This window comes from Cebus imitator, unplaced genomic scaffold, assembly GCF_001604975.1.
Source record: "Cebus imitator isolate Cc_AM_T3 unplaced genomic scaffold, Cebus_imitator-1.0 Scaffold381, whole genome shotgun sequence".
In the NCBI taxonomy this organism is placed as follows: domain Eukaryota; kingdom Metazoa; phylum Chordata; class Mammalia; order Primates; family Cebidae; genus Cebus; species Cebus imitator.
Window position 1 is genome coordinate 1,559,063 of NW_016107696.1, and position 14,420 is coordinate 1,573,482.

A 14,420-nucleotide genomic window follows, 5' to 3' on the forward strand; every position below is an offset into this window, starting at 1 on the left:
CTCCCTCAGGGTTCTGTGCTGGGCTTCATGTCTTCCTCACTCTGGGAAATCCCTTGGGGCCCAGCACTTCAGTGACCACATGCTGATCAGCTTCAAATCTGTCTCTCCAACATATCTTTCGTGAGTTTTAGGGCTGTCTATTCAGCTCCATACTTGACAGTTTCTCACACATGTCTTACAGACAACTCAAGCTTAATGTATAACAAAATAAACTAATTATTCAACCCTCCCAAAATCCTTTACTAAATGTATAGCCCCTTTTTTGCTGCCCTGTGGAAACCCTGAGTATCAGTATTTAATTTCTGCTTCTTGTCCCATACCTTCCTTTCCAGTGTATATTTCTCTGATTATCATGGTTTTAAAAGTAGTGTTTTATATTATTTGCTTATTTTGGAAGCTGCCTTAATTCTATTATGGGCAAATTGTAATAAGTAAATGAACAAATACATAAAATAAAGCATAAAAGAGAAATACTATGTGAGGTAGTGAGGGAGGACACGTCCCAGATTGTCATGAACTCCCCAGGAGATGGCGCTCACAGTGTAGTTTTGCTTTTGTTTTTTTTTTTAAAATAAGAAAAATTTCATATGGGTAAGTTTTCATATTAGGTAATTAATTTAAAGCAATATATTTTAGGTTTTATCACTTGTTGAGTGATCCTTTGTACTGATAAGACTTTACTTAATGACTTCGTGTTCTTAGTTTTCAGATAGAGGTAAAGTTTGGGGATGAAGTTGCCAGGAGTGTCAAAATTTGTGATATGGAAGAATTTGTGCCGTGGGGTAAGAGGGGGCACATTACCTAAAGACTCTTGGTACTATAATCCAACAAACAAAAATGAATAATCTTACTATCATAGAGTGGGAAACATGCAAACTGGAAAGCTACATTTAAGGCATCTTTATGCAGACAGGGTATTCTGACAAGTGCTGATCTCTTCTTTATTGAATTCCGTGTTGAACTGGATTGTAGGTGACATTTATGGTTCTTGATTTGATTTTAGAGTTTTAGATTTTTGTTCCAAATCATTGGTAGATTTTTTGAGTAAAAGGATCATTTTTATATCCCCTTCTGTCGTTTTGCTTAGCCCAATTCTGGGCGGAGAAGAATTATGTGCTGCTTGATTCATCAGATTTGAAGGTACACAGGCACACATAATCATATGTGTATTGGTGCTTTCTTTGTAAATGTGTAGGATTGCTGTTGTTGGGGAGTCTCACATTCTATAAAGTTTGTATCTGGATAAGAATGTGGAGAAAAATTATAATGACCTCTTAGAGAAAACAGTACAAAATAAAAATTCAGTTTAAACTACACACCACATAAAACTTTACATGTAATTTATGCTATACATCATGGTCTTGGAGCCCATTCATGGATTTCTGTTGCACCCTGGGTCTTAGAATATATCTGAAATCGGTATGGGTTGGACATATGTGTAAGTTTAGTTTATGTCTTTGATTGGTTAATCTGCACATAAATGGTTTTGTATGTATGAACGAAGTTCTCTTAAAAGGCACAGAAGTAGATTTGAACATACTGTATAAAAGAAAATTCCCTGTTCTTGGATAGGATGACTCAATACCATAAAATTGTCAGTTCCCTAAGTTACTGTATAATTCAATTCAATAAAATATACAATTCAATAAATGTACCAACAAACATTTTTTTAGTGGAGCTAAATAAATTTGTTATAAGGTTCATATAAAAAATTTCAAGATTAGCCAAAAAAAATTAAACAAGTAAGGCTAGGAGGGAGGACCAGCCCTAAGAGACATTTAAAACATGCAATGAAGAAACTATAATTAAATCAGTGTGGTTCTGGCTCATGAATAGACAAACAGATAAGAGAAACAGGACATGCAAAAGTATCTAAAAATAGACACAACATATATGGAAATTTAATATAAAATAAAAGTGACATCTCAAGTCACTGGAGGAGAGATGGACTATGGTAAATTATATTGAGACAACTGAAAAACCATTTGGAAAAAAATAAAATTACATACATAACTTATACTATACATAAGAATAAACTACAAATGAATCAAAGATGTGAATGTTAAAAAATACTGAAACTATGTAAGTAATAGAATAAAACGTGTACATTCCACTTTTTGAGGTGTAGGGAAAGGCTTTAAACTGTATGCAAAATCCAGATACAATAAATAAATTGATACCTTTGACTACATTAATTAAAATTATTTGTATGCAAAGAATATCATGAACAAATTAAAAAGACAGTTGATCTTGGAGAAAATATTTGCATGTAAACTATAGGTAAGAGATGAATATCTCTACTAGGTTAAAAACTCGTACAAATTTAGGATGAACGATTATGCATCCAATAGGAAATTGGAAAAATTACATGTGTAGACATTACAAAAAAAAGACAGAACAATGGTTCTTAAACATAAGAAAATATGTTTAACATGACTTATTGTTTGAGGAATGCAAATTAAAATTACATTAAGGTATGATTTCTCCTTGTTAGTTTGGTAAAAAAAAAAATTCTTAAAAATATGACAGCACATTTAGTTGGTCAGGGCATTGGGAACCAGGACACATATATTTGCTGTTGGGATTGCAAATGGGCACAGCCTCCAGGAGGGAAATTTGGCAACATCTTACAAAACTGCTTGCATACTTAACTTTTTGACTGAAGAAGTCCATTTCTGGGAATTACTCTAAATATATATTTCTAACATTAATAAAATATATATGCATAAGTTTATTAATTGCAGTATTGTCTGCAATTACCCAACAAAGGAGGATGGTTGAATGAGGGTGCAGCTGGAAGAAGACCTCTGTGGAGTGATATTGGATAAATTCCAGGATATATTTAAGTGTAAAAGTGTGAAGAAATTATCTATAGTATATGTTAAAAGAAAAACTTTTCATAAGTTAAATTAAGCACAAATTATTTGAGCAAAGAGTGTGATATGGTTAGGTTTTATGTGCCCACCCGAATCTCATCTTAAATTGTAATCCCCAGGTGTTTAGGGAAAGACCTGGTGGGAAGTAATTAGATTATGGGGGCAGTTTCCCCATGCTGTTCTCATAATAGTGAGTGAGTTCTTAAGAGATCTAATGGTTTTGTAAGGCAGTTTTCCCTGCTCTTATACTCTCGCTTTCTTGCCTGCTGCCATGGAAGATGGCCCTACTCCCCCTTCTGCCATGATTGTTAGTTTCCTGTGGTCTCTCCAGCCATGTGGAACTATGAGTCAATTAAATCTCTTTCCTTTATAAATTACCCAGTCTTGGGTATTTTCTTAAAGCACTGTGAGGACGAACTAATACAGAGTGATTTGTGAATTAGGCAGCTCTTAGAACCAGAAAAAGAAGAGGTTCAGAGATCTCCACTCAGCAATGTGGCCAGACAGTATTATAGACAGGAAATGGATGTGAGGTATAGAAATAGCTTGATTGATAACAGCTCTACATTTGCCTTGTTTAAACATAGTCTGATCAATTGGCAGCACGTGATTGTCAGAACGTTAGCTGCTATGATGGACTGACACCTAGCTGTTTGTTACAAAATATTCTTGTAGGTTATGCTCAGTTTTTTTACATACTAAGCTAGATTGTAATTTGTTACTAGGGACTCAAGATACAGAGACAGCCTCAGCCCAAATTTAGTTTAATTTAAAATATGGTACCCTTTATGTTAGAAATAAGGAGAAATGAGAAAACATACATATACTCATTTTTGCAAAAGAGAAAAACATATGCAGGGCAAACAACAAATTGAGATTGGCTACTTATGGTGGGGGTGGATATGGGGGGAGAGAATGGACAGCTGGGATGGACAGAAGTGATATTTCTCTGAATGTACATTTCTGTACATTTATGCATACAGTAGTCCCTTGGTATCCATTCAGTATTAGTTCGAGGATCCACCCTCAGATACCAAAATCTGAGGATATTTAAGTTCCTTATGTAAAATTACATAGCATTTGCTTGTAGTGTACACACATCCTCCTGTGTACTTCAAATGATCTTGGCATTACTCATAATACCTTGTACAATGTAAACACTGTGTAAATAGTTGTTAGACTGTTTAGGAAATAAGACAAGAAAAAATTCTATATATGTTCAGTGCAGATACACTGTCCTTTTTTTCCTCTAATATTTTCTATCTTTGGTTGGTTCAGTTGCCCAATGTGAAATCTGTGGATACTGGGCTGACTACATTCTTATTTAATGGTATTTACATATGCTTCTTCATTTTTACACATGCTTACGTATATTCTCATATGTAAACTGACTTGTAGAACCATGTTTATGTTTCATAGACTCATGAGAAAGTAAAATTAACAGATATTGGGGTGGGAGGCAAAAGGAAATACAAATAGAAACAAATGAACCTGTCTTACAAATGAATGAACACAATGAAGGAATAAAAAGAAAAGAACTAATTTAAGTAACTCGGAAAATAGTTTTCCAAAGATTTAATCTAAGCCTAAAGGCAAAAAGAATTATAGATATCATACCTTATTTATGGTGTTTGTTTTTCACTATAAATTGTTTACCATTGAATAAATAAATGTATTGTGGATAATGAGAGCCAGGTATCTCCCTATTAAAGGAAGGAGTTATAAATAAGTTTGATGGTTAATTTTAGGTGTCAACTTGACTCGATTAAGGGATACCTAAGTAGCTGGCAAAGCATTATTTCTGTGAGAGTGATTCTGGAGGAGGTTGGCCTGTGAGTGGGTGAACTGAGTGGGGGAAATCGACCCTCGGTGTGGACAAGCACCATCCAATTGATTGGGGAGGTGGAGAAAAGGTGAATTTGCTTCCTGTCTTTTGGAGTTGGGACACACTTCTGTTTTAAGACACCAGACTCCAGGTTCTCTGGCCTTTGGACTCGGAGACTTGCAATAGCAGCTTCTCTAGGTTCTCAAACCTGCAGCATAAAAATGGGAGTCACGCCATTGGCTTCCCTGGTTCTGAAGCTTCTGGACTTGAACTGACACAGTCACCATTTTCCCTGGGTCTCCAGCTTGCAGAAAGCCTACTGTAGGACTTCTCGGCCTCCATAATCATGCGAGCTGATTCCCTTAATAAGTCCCCTCTCACTCATCTATCTCTCTATCTCTATCAGTCTATCAATCTATCTAATCTATTTCCTATTAGTTCTTTCTCTCTGGAGAACTCTAATATACGTAAAGGAGTTAGGGCAGAATAAACTTTGTGGTGTTGGACTGGAATTGGAGGTGTCAGTATGAAAGCAAGGCCATATCTTTATTTCCTACCTTTGTCCCTGAGAGATCCAAGAGCAATGACACCTCAGTACTAATGAACATACTTAGTGCCCAGATATTGGTTTTGGAAAACCATTTTCCAATAAAAGTAACCAGAGCTTTTTGGAAAAGTAGTTGATTCTGGGTGTGGGGCATTGTGCCTGGGGTCTCAAGGTCACCCCCAACTTTGGTAATTTGCTTGAAAGATCCACAGAATGAGCATATAGTCATACTCATGTTATTGCAGCCAAAATATAGAAAACAAAATCAGCAAAGGGAAAAGGGCATGGGGTGAAGTTCAGAGGAACAAATGTGCAAATTTCCAAGACTTCTCCCAGTAGAATTACTCAGGATGAGTTTACTTTTTTCAGCATCAAATTGTGGCAGCACATGGAAAACATTGTCTACCAAGGAAGCTCATTAGAGACTTGATGGCCAGGCTTGTTTTGAGGTTTGATCATGTCAGAATCCTATGCCTCTATTGTACCAAAATTCCAGACACCAGAAGGAAATAAAATGCTTGAACTAAAGCACAGTTTTTTTTCTTTTTTACGCAAAAAGTTTAGGCTCAGCAATCTCTTTTTATCAGGAAATACTGAGAATGCACCAGAAATCCAAGTTTCTAAATGCTAGACAAGGTCCAACCATGTAAATAGGCCTTCTTGTAGATGGCAGCCTCCAGTCTGCCATATAACTCTGTTTTGCTCAAAGTAAGGTGCTCAAAAATAGCAGAAACTCATTGGTACACCAGATGGCTAAATCTGGTACAATTTGAGCTACAAAATTATTATAGTAATGGATTATAACTTATTGAATGATAAGATTGCACAAGTCCCTGCCAACATAAATATATAAATGTAGTGAATTATTTTAATTTTGTGTTGCCTTGGTATCCTTTTTGAATAGTTTAATTCTCTCATGCCGGAAGCAGAGCTCAGTTACTCTTACATGGTTTCCAGTTTTACACCACATCCAAATGGCTTAGACTGGTGGCTAAATAAGAAATAAGAACTTGTTGCATTTCTCCTGCCTCAGGGCTCCTTCTTTCTCACTGCTTCTTTTTTTTTTTTTTTTTTTTTTTTTTTGAGACAGAGTCTCCCTCTGTCACCAGGCTGGACTGCAGTGGCACGATCTCGGCACATTGCAACTTCTGCCTCCTGGGTTCAAGTGATTCTCCTGCCTCAGCCTCCTGAGTAGCTAGAACTACAGGCTTTGCCACCAGGCCCAGCTGTCTTTTGTATTTTCAGTAGATATGGGGTTTCACCATGTTGGCCAGGATGGTCTCAATCTCCTGACCTCACGATCTGCCTGCCTCAGCCTCCCAAAGTGCTGGGACTACAGGCGTGAGCCACTGCGCCTGGCCCCCACTGCTTCTTTAAACAGACTGCTCAGGCATTTACCCCAAAACTAAAGTAACCTAAACATTATTCATTTCTATATACTACTGGTTGCTAATGCCCTCTTCTCTCTCCTCATAGCTCTTCATGCCTGCCTTGTGTGACCTGGGGATGAAAGAGTGCCCACTCAACTCACTCTACGCTCCTTGGTCAGAATTTGTAAGTAAAAGTCTTTGCACTTATTTCCTATTGTTATAGTGTATTGAATTTGTGCTTTTTATGTCAAGAATCAGGAGCTACTGTAAGCTGGATTTTGTACAGAAGCTGGGGAAACACAAAATCAGGTTCCCAGTGCCAGAGCAATGGTCAGGGAGGCACAAACTGAACACTGGTCAGAAAAGAGCCACAGAGCATCTGCCAGTCTAAACAAGTTTCCTGTATGAGGGAGCCCCTGGTTGTGGGTCAGACAAGTAGCCATTAGGCAGTTTGCCAGGTTAAAAAAAAAGTAAGTATCTGGTAAAAAGCATGCAGTAAACACTCATGTCCAGTTTCCCTTCATTTCCTGTTGGGGCAGAGTTGCTGACCAGTCTGATACTGGAGCCTGAATTTAGCTGGGGGCTCTCAAAACAGTAAGGAAGATAGAAAACTATATCTTCTGGTAAAATCCCAACTAATAAATAAATATAATGAAAATGGAAAATTACCATTAGTAACACCACAGTATGATTGATCCAAGCAGGAATCATAAACAGATGTCAAAATTAGCAGGCAAAGTCCTGTGAGAAATGGGATATTTATATGCTCTAAATGGTCCACAATAGACTTCTCAATTACAAAGGAAAATACAACTTTACAGTGAAGAAACCTAGTAGACACCATTTTAACCAAGTAATCACAGTTATCATCATCAGCAGTGGGAGAAACCAACAACATGTACCTCTTAAGGAATGCAATGAGTAAAAAGCATCACTTCTGGATTTTGTACAGAAGCTGCGGAAACACAAAATCAGGTTCCCAGTGCCAGAACAATGGTCAGGGGGGCATAAACTGAACACTGGTCAGAAAAGAGCCACAGAGCATCTGCCAGTCTAAACAAGTTTCCTATATGAGGGAGCCCCTGCCAAAAATGTAAAACCCAAGTTCATTACTCAGAAAACATCTGGGGCTGGGTGGTGGTGTGTGCTATGGGAGGATGAGGTGGGAAGATCTCTTGAACCCAGGAGTTCGAGGTTGCAATGAGCTGCACTTGCACTACTGCACTCCAGTTGGAGAGTGAGACCCTGTCTCCAAAAAAGCAAAGCAAAACAAAGAGAACATCAGAACAATTCAAATTGAGTGACATTAGAAAAAAAAAAAACAAGACCAGGACTTTTCAGAAGTTTCAAAGTCATGAAAGACAAAGACCAAGGAACTAACTTGTTCTAGTTAAAGGAAACTAAAAACACATGACTTCAAAATACATTCTGTTTTATAGTCAAAAATCAGGAAAATCTAAATGACCTACATCAAGAAAATGGAAATAATGTCTGTAGATTACATAATAGTATTGTATTTATCATAGTTTCTTGATTTTTTTTGTCTACAGTAGTATGGTTTACTTAATTGTTAAAAGCGGTAAATACTTTTCAAAGGAAATGTTTTCTTTCTCCTGAAAAGCAAAACAAAAAGGATCAGCAAAAGAGTTTTTATGACTTTTTTAAGCAAAAAGTCATAAAAAGTCATAAAATGATTGTTTTGGTCTTTTATTAGTTTAGTCCATGCTATTAACTATCATTTTGTCTGATATTGAGCCACATTCCTTATGAATGTATTAAGTTTCTGTGAGAATCTTGAAAGTGTATCTGTGTTTTCTTTTCCATTTCAATGGCACAGATTTTTCTTTTCTTTTTTCTTTGAGACAGCATTTTGCTTTGGTTGCCCAGGCTGGAGTGCAATGGTGCGACTTCAGCTCACTGCAACCTCTGCTTCCTGGATTCAAGCAATTCTGCCTCAGCCTCCTGAGTACCTGGGGGGGGGTGCATGCCACCATGCCCAGCTAATTTTTGAATTTTTAGTAGAGATGGTGTTTCACTGTGCTGGCCAGGCTGGTCTCAAACTCCTGGCCTCAAGTGATCTGCCCACCAAAGTGATCGGCCTCCCAAAGTGCTGGGATTACAGACATGAGCCACCACACCCAGCCAATGAGACAACAATTGTCTTTGGGTGACAAAAGGCTTTGATAATTTTATTATGTCAAGTAAATAGCTAACAACTGGGAAATTGGACAAAGGGAATATATAATATGTTGTAGTATTTTTACAACATAGTTGTAAATATAAAATTATTAAAAATTGAAAAGGAGAAGATAAAAATAATTAATAAAACATGAATTAAATATATCCGCATGACATTAAGAAATTTCTTTATTATATTAATTTTTGAAATTATTACATTGTGCTAAAATTTATGAATTTCATTTTATAATATTCTCTTAACTGTAAATAACATTATGTAGAAGTTAAATAATGTAGTTTCAAGCACTACAAAAGTAAAAGTAAATTTTCAAAATATGTTTTCAGTTAGTTAACAAGTCGAGGATAAAGAATACAAACAATCATAAAGAATCTGAGGAATTTGATAAGTTTTGGATAAAAAAGTTTTGTCTTTCAAAAATCCCCAGGAAATATCAGTACATTCTGTGTCAATAACTAAATGTTTCAAAGTAGGGATTTTCTTTTGGACAGAAAAAAAAATTTGTAAAATATTTCAATGACAGTTCAAACAACTCTGTTTAGGCTGTTTTAAAGGCTGTTTTCAATTGAACATAGTTCAAATTGTTGCAATTCAAAAAAAAAATTGCAGTTAAAATGAGCCAATTTAGCTTGGCCAGATATTGTTTTCAACCCTAGACATGTGGTTAAAGCTGCTGATATCAGAAGTAAATTGTCAAATTTGTGCAATAACTTGGTCACTGCAAATTACTTAAAAAAGTAGATACATTTGCTGAGATAACACCTTTGAAAAATCTATCAAACAAAAATTTTTATTTTCATCTTGTATGATATTTGGTTGCCATAATATGCGGTTACCTGGGATTTTTTTGGATTATCAGGTACAATGTTGTTTGAATGTCGCTACCTCTAACTGGAATTAATAAACTCTGTCGACTTCTTTGCTGCAGCATGGATTTATTTGCAGTGCACTGTAACTAGTACCTAATAGCTTCTGTTTCTTCTGCTTTTTCTTTAATTTTAGAAAGGTGAACATTAGAAATTTAACAAATAGTGGCTTTATTTATTTCAATTAAATCAGTCTTCTACATACATGCAATCGTCTTAAAGGGGAATATCTGCTGATACTTTCTCTCCTCCTTTGTACCTCAATCATTAACTGCTTTAAGCTTTTCCATATCTGAGTTTTAGAGTTTAAATTGTGTTTATAATTTATGACCTCACTCTTTTTTGTGCTTTGAATGAGACAGTTCCATGTAATCTGTCTTTGCTCTTTTGTTTCCCATGAAGGGCCCTGGTTGGGATACATTTCATTAGCTGTTTCAGAATTTCTTTAGATTGCATACCTGCAGTGTCAAACTGGCTCCCTGCAATCCAAATTGGTCTACCTGAGCCACAGTGAAGGGAAGAATATTCTGACAAGTGCACTATAGGACCATTTAAATGGGATTTTCTAGAGCATGAATATTAGACTGGAAAAAAATAGATGTTTATTAGTATTATGAGCCTCTTTTACTAGGACAGCCTTAGATTGTCTTACCAATTTAAAGGGATGGATTCAGTACTGCTTTATCAGCTCTTATAAAGCCAGAGGCTCTCTAAAAACTAAGGAGTTGCAAGGCAGGAGGTATAAGGCTCAAAATTCCAAGTTTAAAATTCCCTCAGCTGGATTTTTTGAGGTAAAAACTGTCATTGCTGTCATAATACAATGTCAGCACAAGCCCATCTTCAGTGAGTATCTTAGCACTGCCTCTGTGCTTTAGGAAGGTTGTACCATGACCTTCATTTCAGAACCAATGCACTGCTCTGGGGAATCTGTATCACATTTAATGTTGTTTCTAGATCAGCAAATCCATATCCCTGAGACACCTAAGGGCTGATGAAGGAGCCATAAGATATGAACCAGATTAAAAACTCATTCATTCTAGCTCCAGAAACTACAGTTGAGATATTCCTAGTTTAAAGGAAAAATAACATCGATGCTTTCTAAAACTGGCAAGAAGATTTTATTTACGAGTATTGCAAAAAGGGTCAAACTATTGCAATAAAGGACAATTCAGCTAAAAAAACAAACAGGAGTTTCAAGCACTGGGGTGAGCTAGTGAAAAAGTACTGGAGGTGATAGGGGAAGTTGGTTAGTTTGATGAGGTCATTTACGTTTGTCATTCAGTGCTTACTGAAGTTAAGCTCCTACTCTCCCACAGAGACTGGGAGATAGGAGTGCTAATTTTTTTTTTCTTTAATTATTACATTTCTGGGAGAAGGTTTACATCTTAAAAACACAGAAAGAATTTACAATGGTAAGTTTCCTAAAGTAAATTCTCTAAGAAAAAGGAGGTAAGAAAGAAACCTGTCCAAATTTAAGTCAAGCTGAGGGGATTGTTAAAGCTGTTTTAATCAACAGTGTAGGAGAGTCACTAATGAACCATGAAAGCATCTAAGAGAGAGTAAGTTTTAAATCCTTGCCAGGCACAGAGAATGAGAAGACAGTACCATTTCTGAGGAGAAATTCAAGCCACCTGCAGAAATTTATATAAGTAACAAAGAGCCAGTTGTTAAGCCGAGACAATGGGAAAGTGAACCCAGGGCATGTCAGAAGTATTCAGGGCAGCCCCTCCTATCACAGGCTCAGAGGCCTAGAAGGAAAAAAATGATTTCATGGGCTGGGCCCTAGACACTTGCTGCTTTGTGCTATCTCAGAACTTGGTGTTCTTGTGTCCCAGGCATGGCAAAAAGGGCCCAATGTATAGCTCAAGTCTTTGCTTCAGAGGGTGCAACCCCCAAGACTTGACAGCTTCAATGTGGTGTTCAGCCTGTGGGTGCAGAGAAGTCAAGAACTGAGGTTTGGGAATCTCCACCTAGATTTCAGAGGGTGTATGGAAATGCCTGGATGTCTAGGCAGAAGTTTGGTCAGGGGTGGAGGCCCCATGGAGAACCTCTCCTAGGGCAGTGCAGAAGGGAAATGTGGGTTTGGAGACCCCACACAGTGTCTTCACTGGAGCACTGCATATTGGAGTTGTGAGAAGAGGGCCACTCTCCTCCAGACCCCAGAATGGTAGATCAATTGATGACTTTCACTGTGTGCCCAGAAAAACCACAGACACTCAATGCCAGCCCATGAAAGCAGCTGGGATGGTGGCTGTACCTGCAAAGCCACATGAGTGGAGCTGTAAGGCCATGGGAGCCCACCTTTTGCATCAGCATTACCTGGATATGAGACAAGGAGTTAAAGGAGATCATTTAAGAGCTTTAAGATTTGACTATTCCACTGGATTTCAGGCTTGCATGGTGCCCTTCATTTTGGCCAGTTTCCCCAGTTTGGAACAGGTATATTTACCCACTGCCTGTACCTGCATTGTAACTAAAAAGTAACTAACTTGGTTTTGATTTTACAGGCTCATAGGTGGAAGGAACTTGCCTTGTCTCAGATGAAACTTTGGACTTGGACTTTTGGGTAATGCTGGAATTAATTAAAACTTTGGGGGACTGTTAGAAGGTATGATTGGTTTTGAAATATGAAGAAACATGAGATTTATGAGTGGTCAGGGGAAGAATGATATTGTTGATATTGTATACTTTGTGGCAGTTTCCCCCATGCTGTTCGCATGATAATGAGTGAGTTCTCATGCAATCCGATGGTTTTAAAAAGGGCTCTTTTTCCCTTCACTTGAGAAGGTGTTTGCTTCTCTTTCTCCTTCTTCCCTGATTGTTAGTTTCCTGAGGCCACCCCAGCTATGTGGAACTGTAAGTCAATTAAACCTCTTGCCTTTATAAATTATGCAGTCTTGGGCAGTTTTTAGAGTAGTATAAAAATGAACTAATACAGATTCCATAAGATTACAGTGAAGCTGAAAAATTCCTATTGTCTAGAGATGTTATAGTCATTGTAATTTCATAGCACAATGCATTACTCACATATTTGTGGTGATGCTTTTGTAAGCAAACCCACTGCATTGCCAGTTATATAAAAGTATAGCATGTACAATTATGTTCAGTAGATAATACTTTATAATGATAATAAACTGCTTTGTTACAGATTTCTATAATGACTGTACTATACTTTTTATTGTTATTTTAGGCTGTACTTTTATTTATTAAAAAAAGTTAATTCTTAAACAGCCTCAGCAGGTTTTCCAGCAGGTATTCCAGAAGAAGACATTGTCATCATAGGAGGTGATAACTCTATGAGTGTTACCGTCTCTGAAGACATTCCAGTGAAACAATATGTAGAGGTGGAAGATGGCGATATTGATGATCCTGACCCTGTGTAGGACTAGGTTATGGTATATATTTGTCTTAGTTTTTAATAAAAGACTTTAGAAAATGAAAAGAAATTTCCATTTAAAAACAGAAAGTAAACCTTATACAATAAGGATATAAAGAAAGAAAATATTTTAATACAGTTGTTTTATTAAGTTGCTTAACATTTAAGCTATATAATAATGTGTTCGTGTTTTGAGCTAGTTCTTATTCCAAAAAAACTAAAAGTTACAAAAGAAAGTTTATAGAGTAAAAAAGCTACAAAAGCTAACGTTTATTTTAGATGCACAGATGCTTACCATTGTGTTACAATTGCCTACAGTATTTAGTACAATAACCTGCTGTACAGGTTTGTAGCCTAGGAGCAATAGCTATACCGTATAGACTAGGTATGTAGCAGGTTATCTCATCTAGGTTGGTGTAAGTATATTCTATGATGTTCACAAGAACAAAATTTTCTGATGATGTACTTTTCAGACTGTATCTCTGTTGTTAAGTGATGCATGACTGTATTCCATTATCTTATTTATATGTGGAATGTTTTAAAAATACAAAGTATTTGAAGCAGAGAATAGAATAGTGGAAAGCAGGGGTTGGGGGGTAAGGGAAATGGAAGTATGTTGGTCAAAGGGTATATAGTTCAGTTATGCAAGATGAATGAGTTCTGGAAATCTAATATACAGCAATGTGGCTTTAGGTAATAATACTGCATTCGTATACTTGAAATTTGATGGGACAGTAGATCTTAAAGTTCTCATTATTATGGTAACTATGTGAGGTGAAGGATGCCAATGAATTGTGATAATCATTTCACAATGTATACATGTACCAAAACATCACATTGTATGCTGTAAGTATGTAACATTTATGTTGCCAACTACACCTCAGTAAAGATGAGAAAAAAGATCAGTTAAAAAAAAGAAATGTGTAGAATAATATGTTAAATACCAAATTCAGGATAGTGGTTCTCCCTGTTGGTTATGGTTAAGAAGAGTTGGTATTATATTAGGGAGGAGTGCCCAGGACACATCCACCATATAGGAAATGTTTTATTTTTAAATGTAAATTTCTTTATTTTTTATATGTCTCCTTATTTTAAATATTTAAGAAAAAGGTATAAACATGCAATAAAAATATAACAGATAAAAAAATCCAGAAGGCCTTTTTGGGCTACTGTAATAAAATACCATAAATATTTCTCATAGCTCTAGAAGCTAGAAAGTTCAACATCAAGGTGCAGCCAATTCAGTGTCTGGTGAGGCCCTGCTTTCTGATTCTGATTCTTTCTGTGTCCTCCCATGGCCACAGTACAGAGACAGCTCTCTGAGGCCTCTTATTCAGTACAGTAACCTGCTGTACATGCTTGT

The 14,420-nt window shown here is 36.6% G+C and overlaps 1 long non-coding RNA gene across 5 annotated transcripts in view; it reads left to right on the forward strand.

The window, feature by feature from the left end:
- Positions 1 to 14,420, forward strand: part of LOC108288679 — a 275,217-nt gene that overhangs the window by 3,362 nt on the left and 257,435 nt on the right. For all 5 annotated transcript variants that reach the window (XR_005196733.1, XR_005196735.1, XR_005196734.1 and 2 more), the window contains exon 2: positions 6,725 to 6,802. This is a non-coding gene — a long non-coding RNA (uncharacterized LOC108288679). The remainder of the gene's footprint in view (positions 1 to 6,724; positions 6,803 to 14,420) is intronic.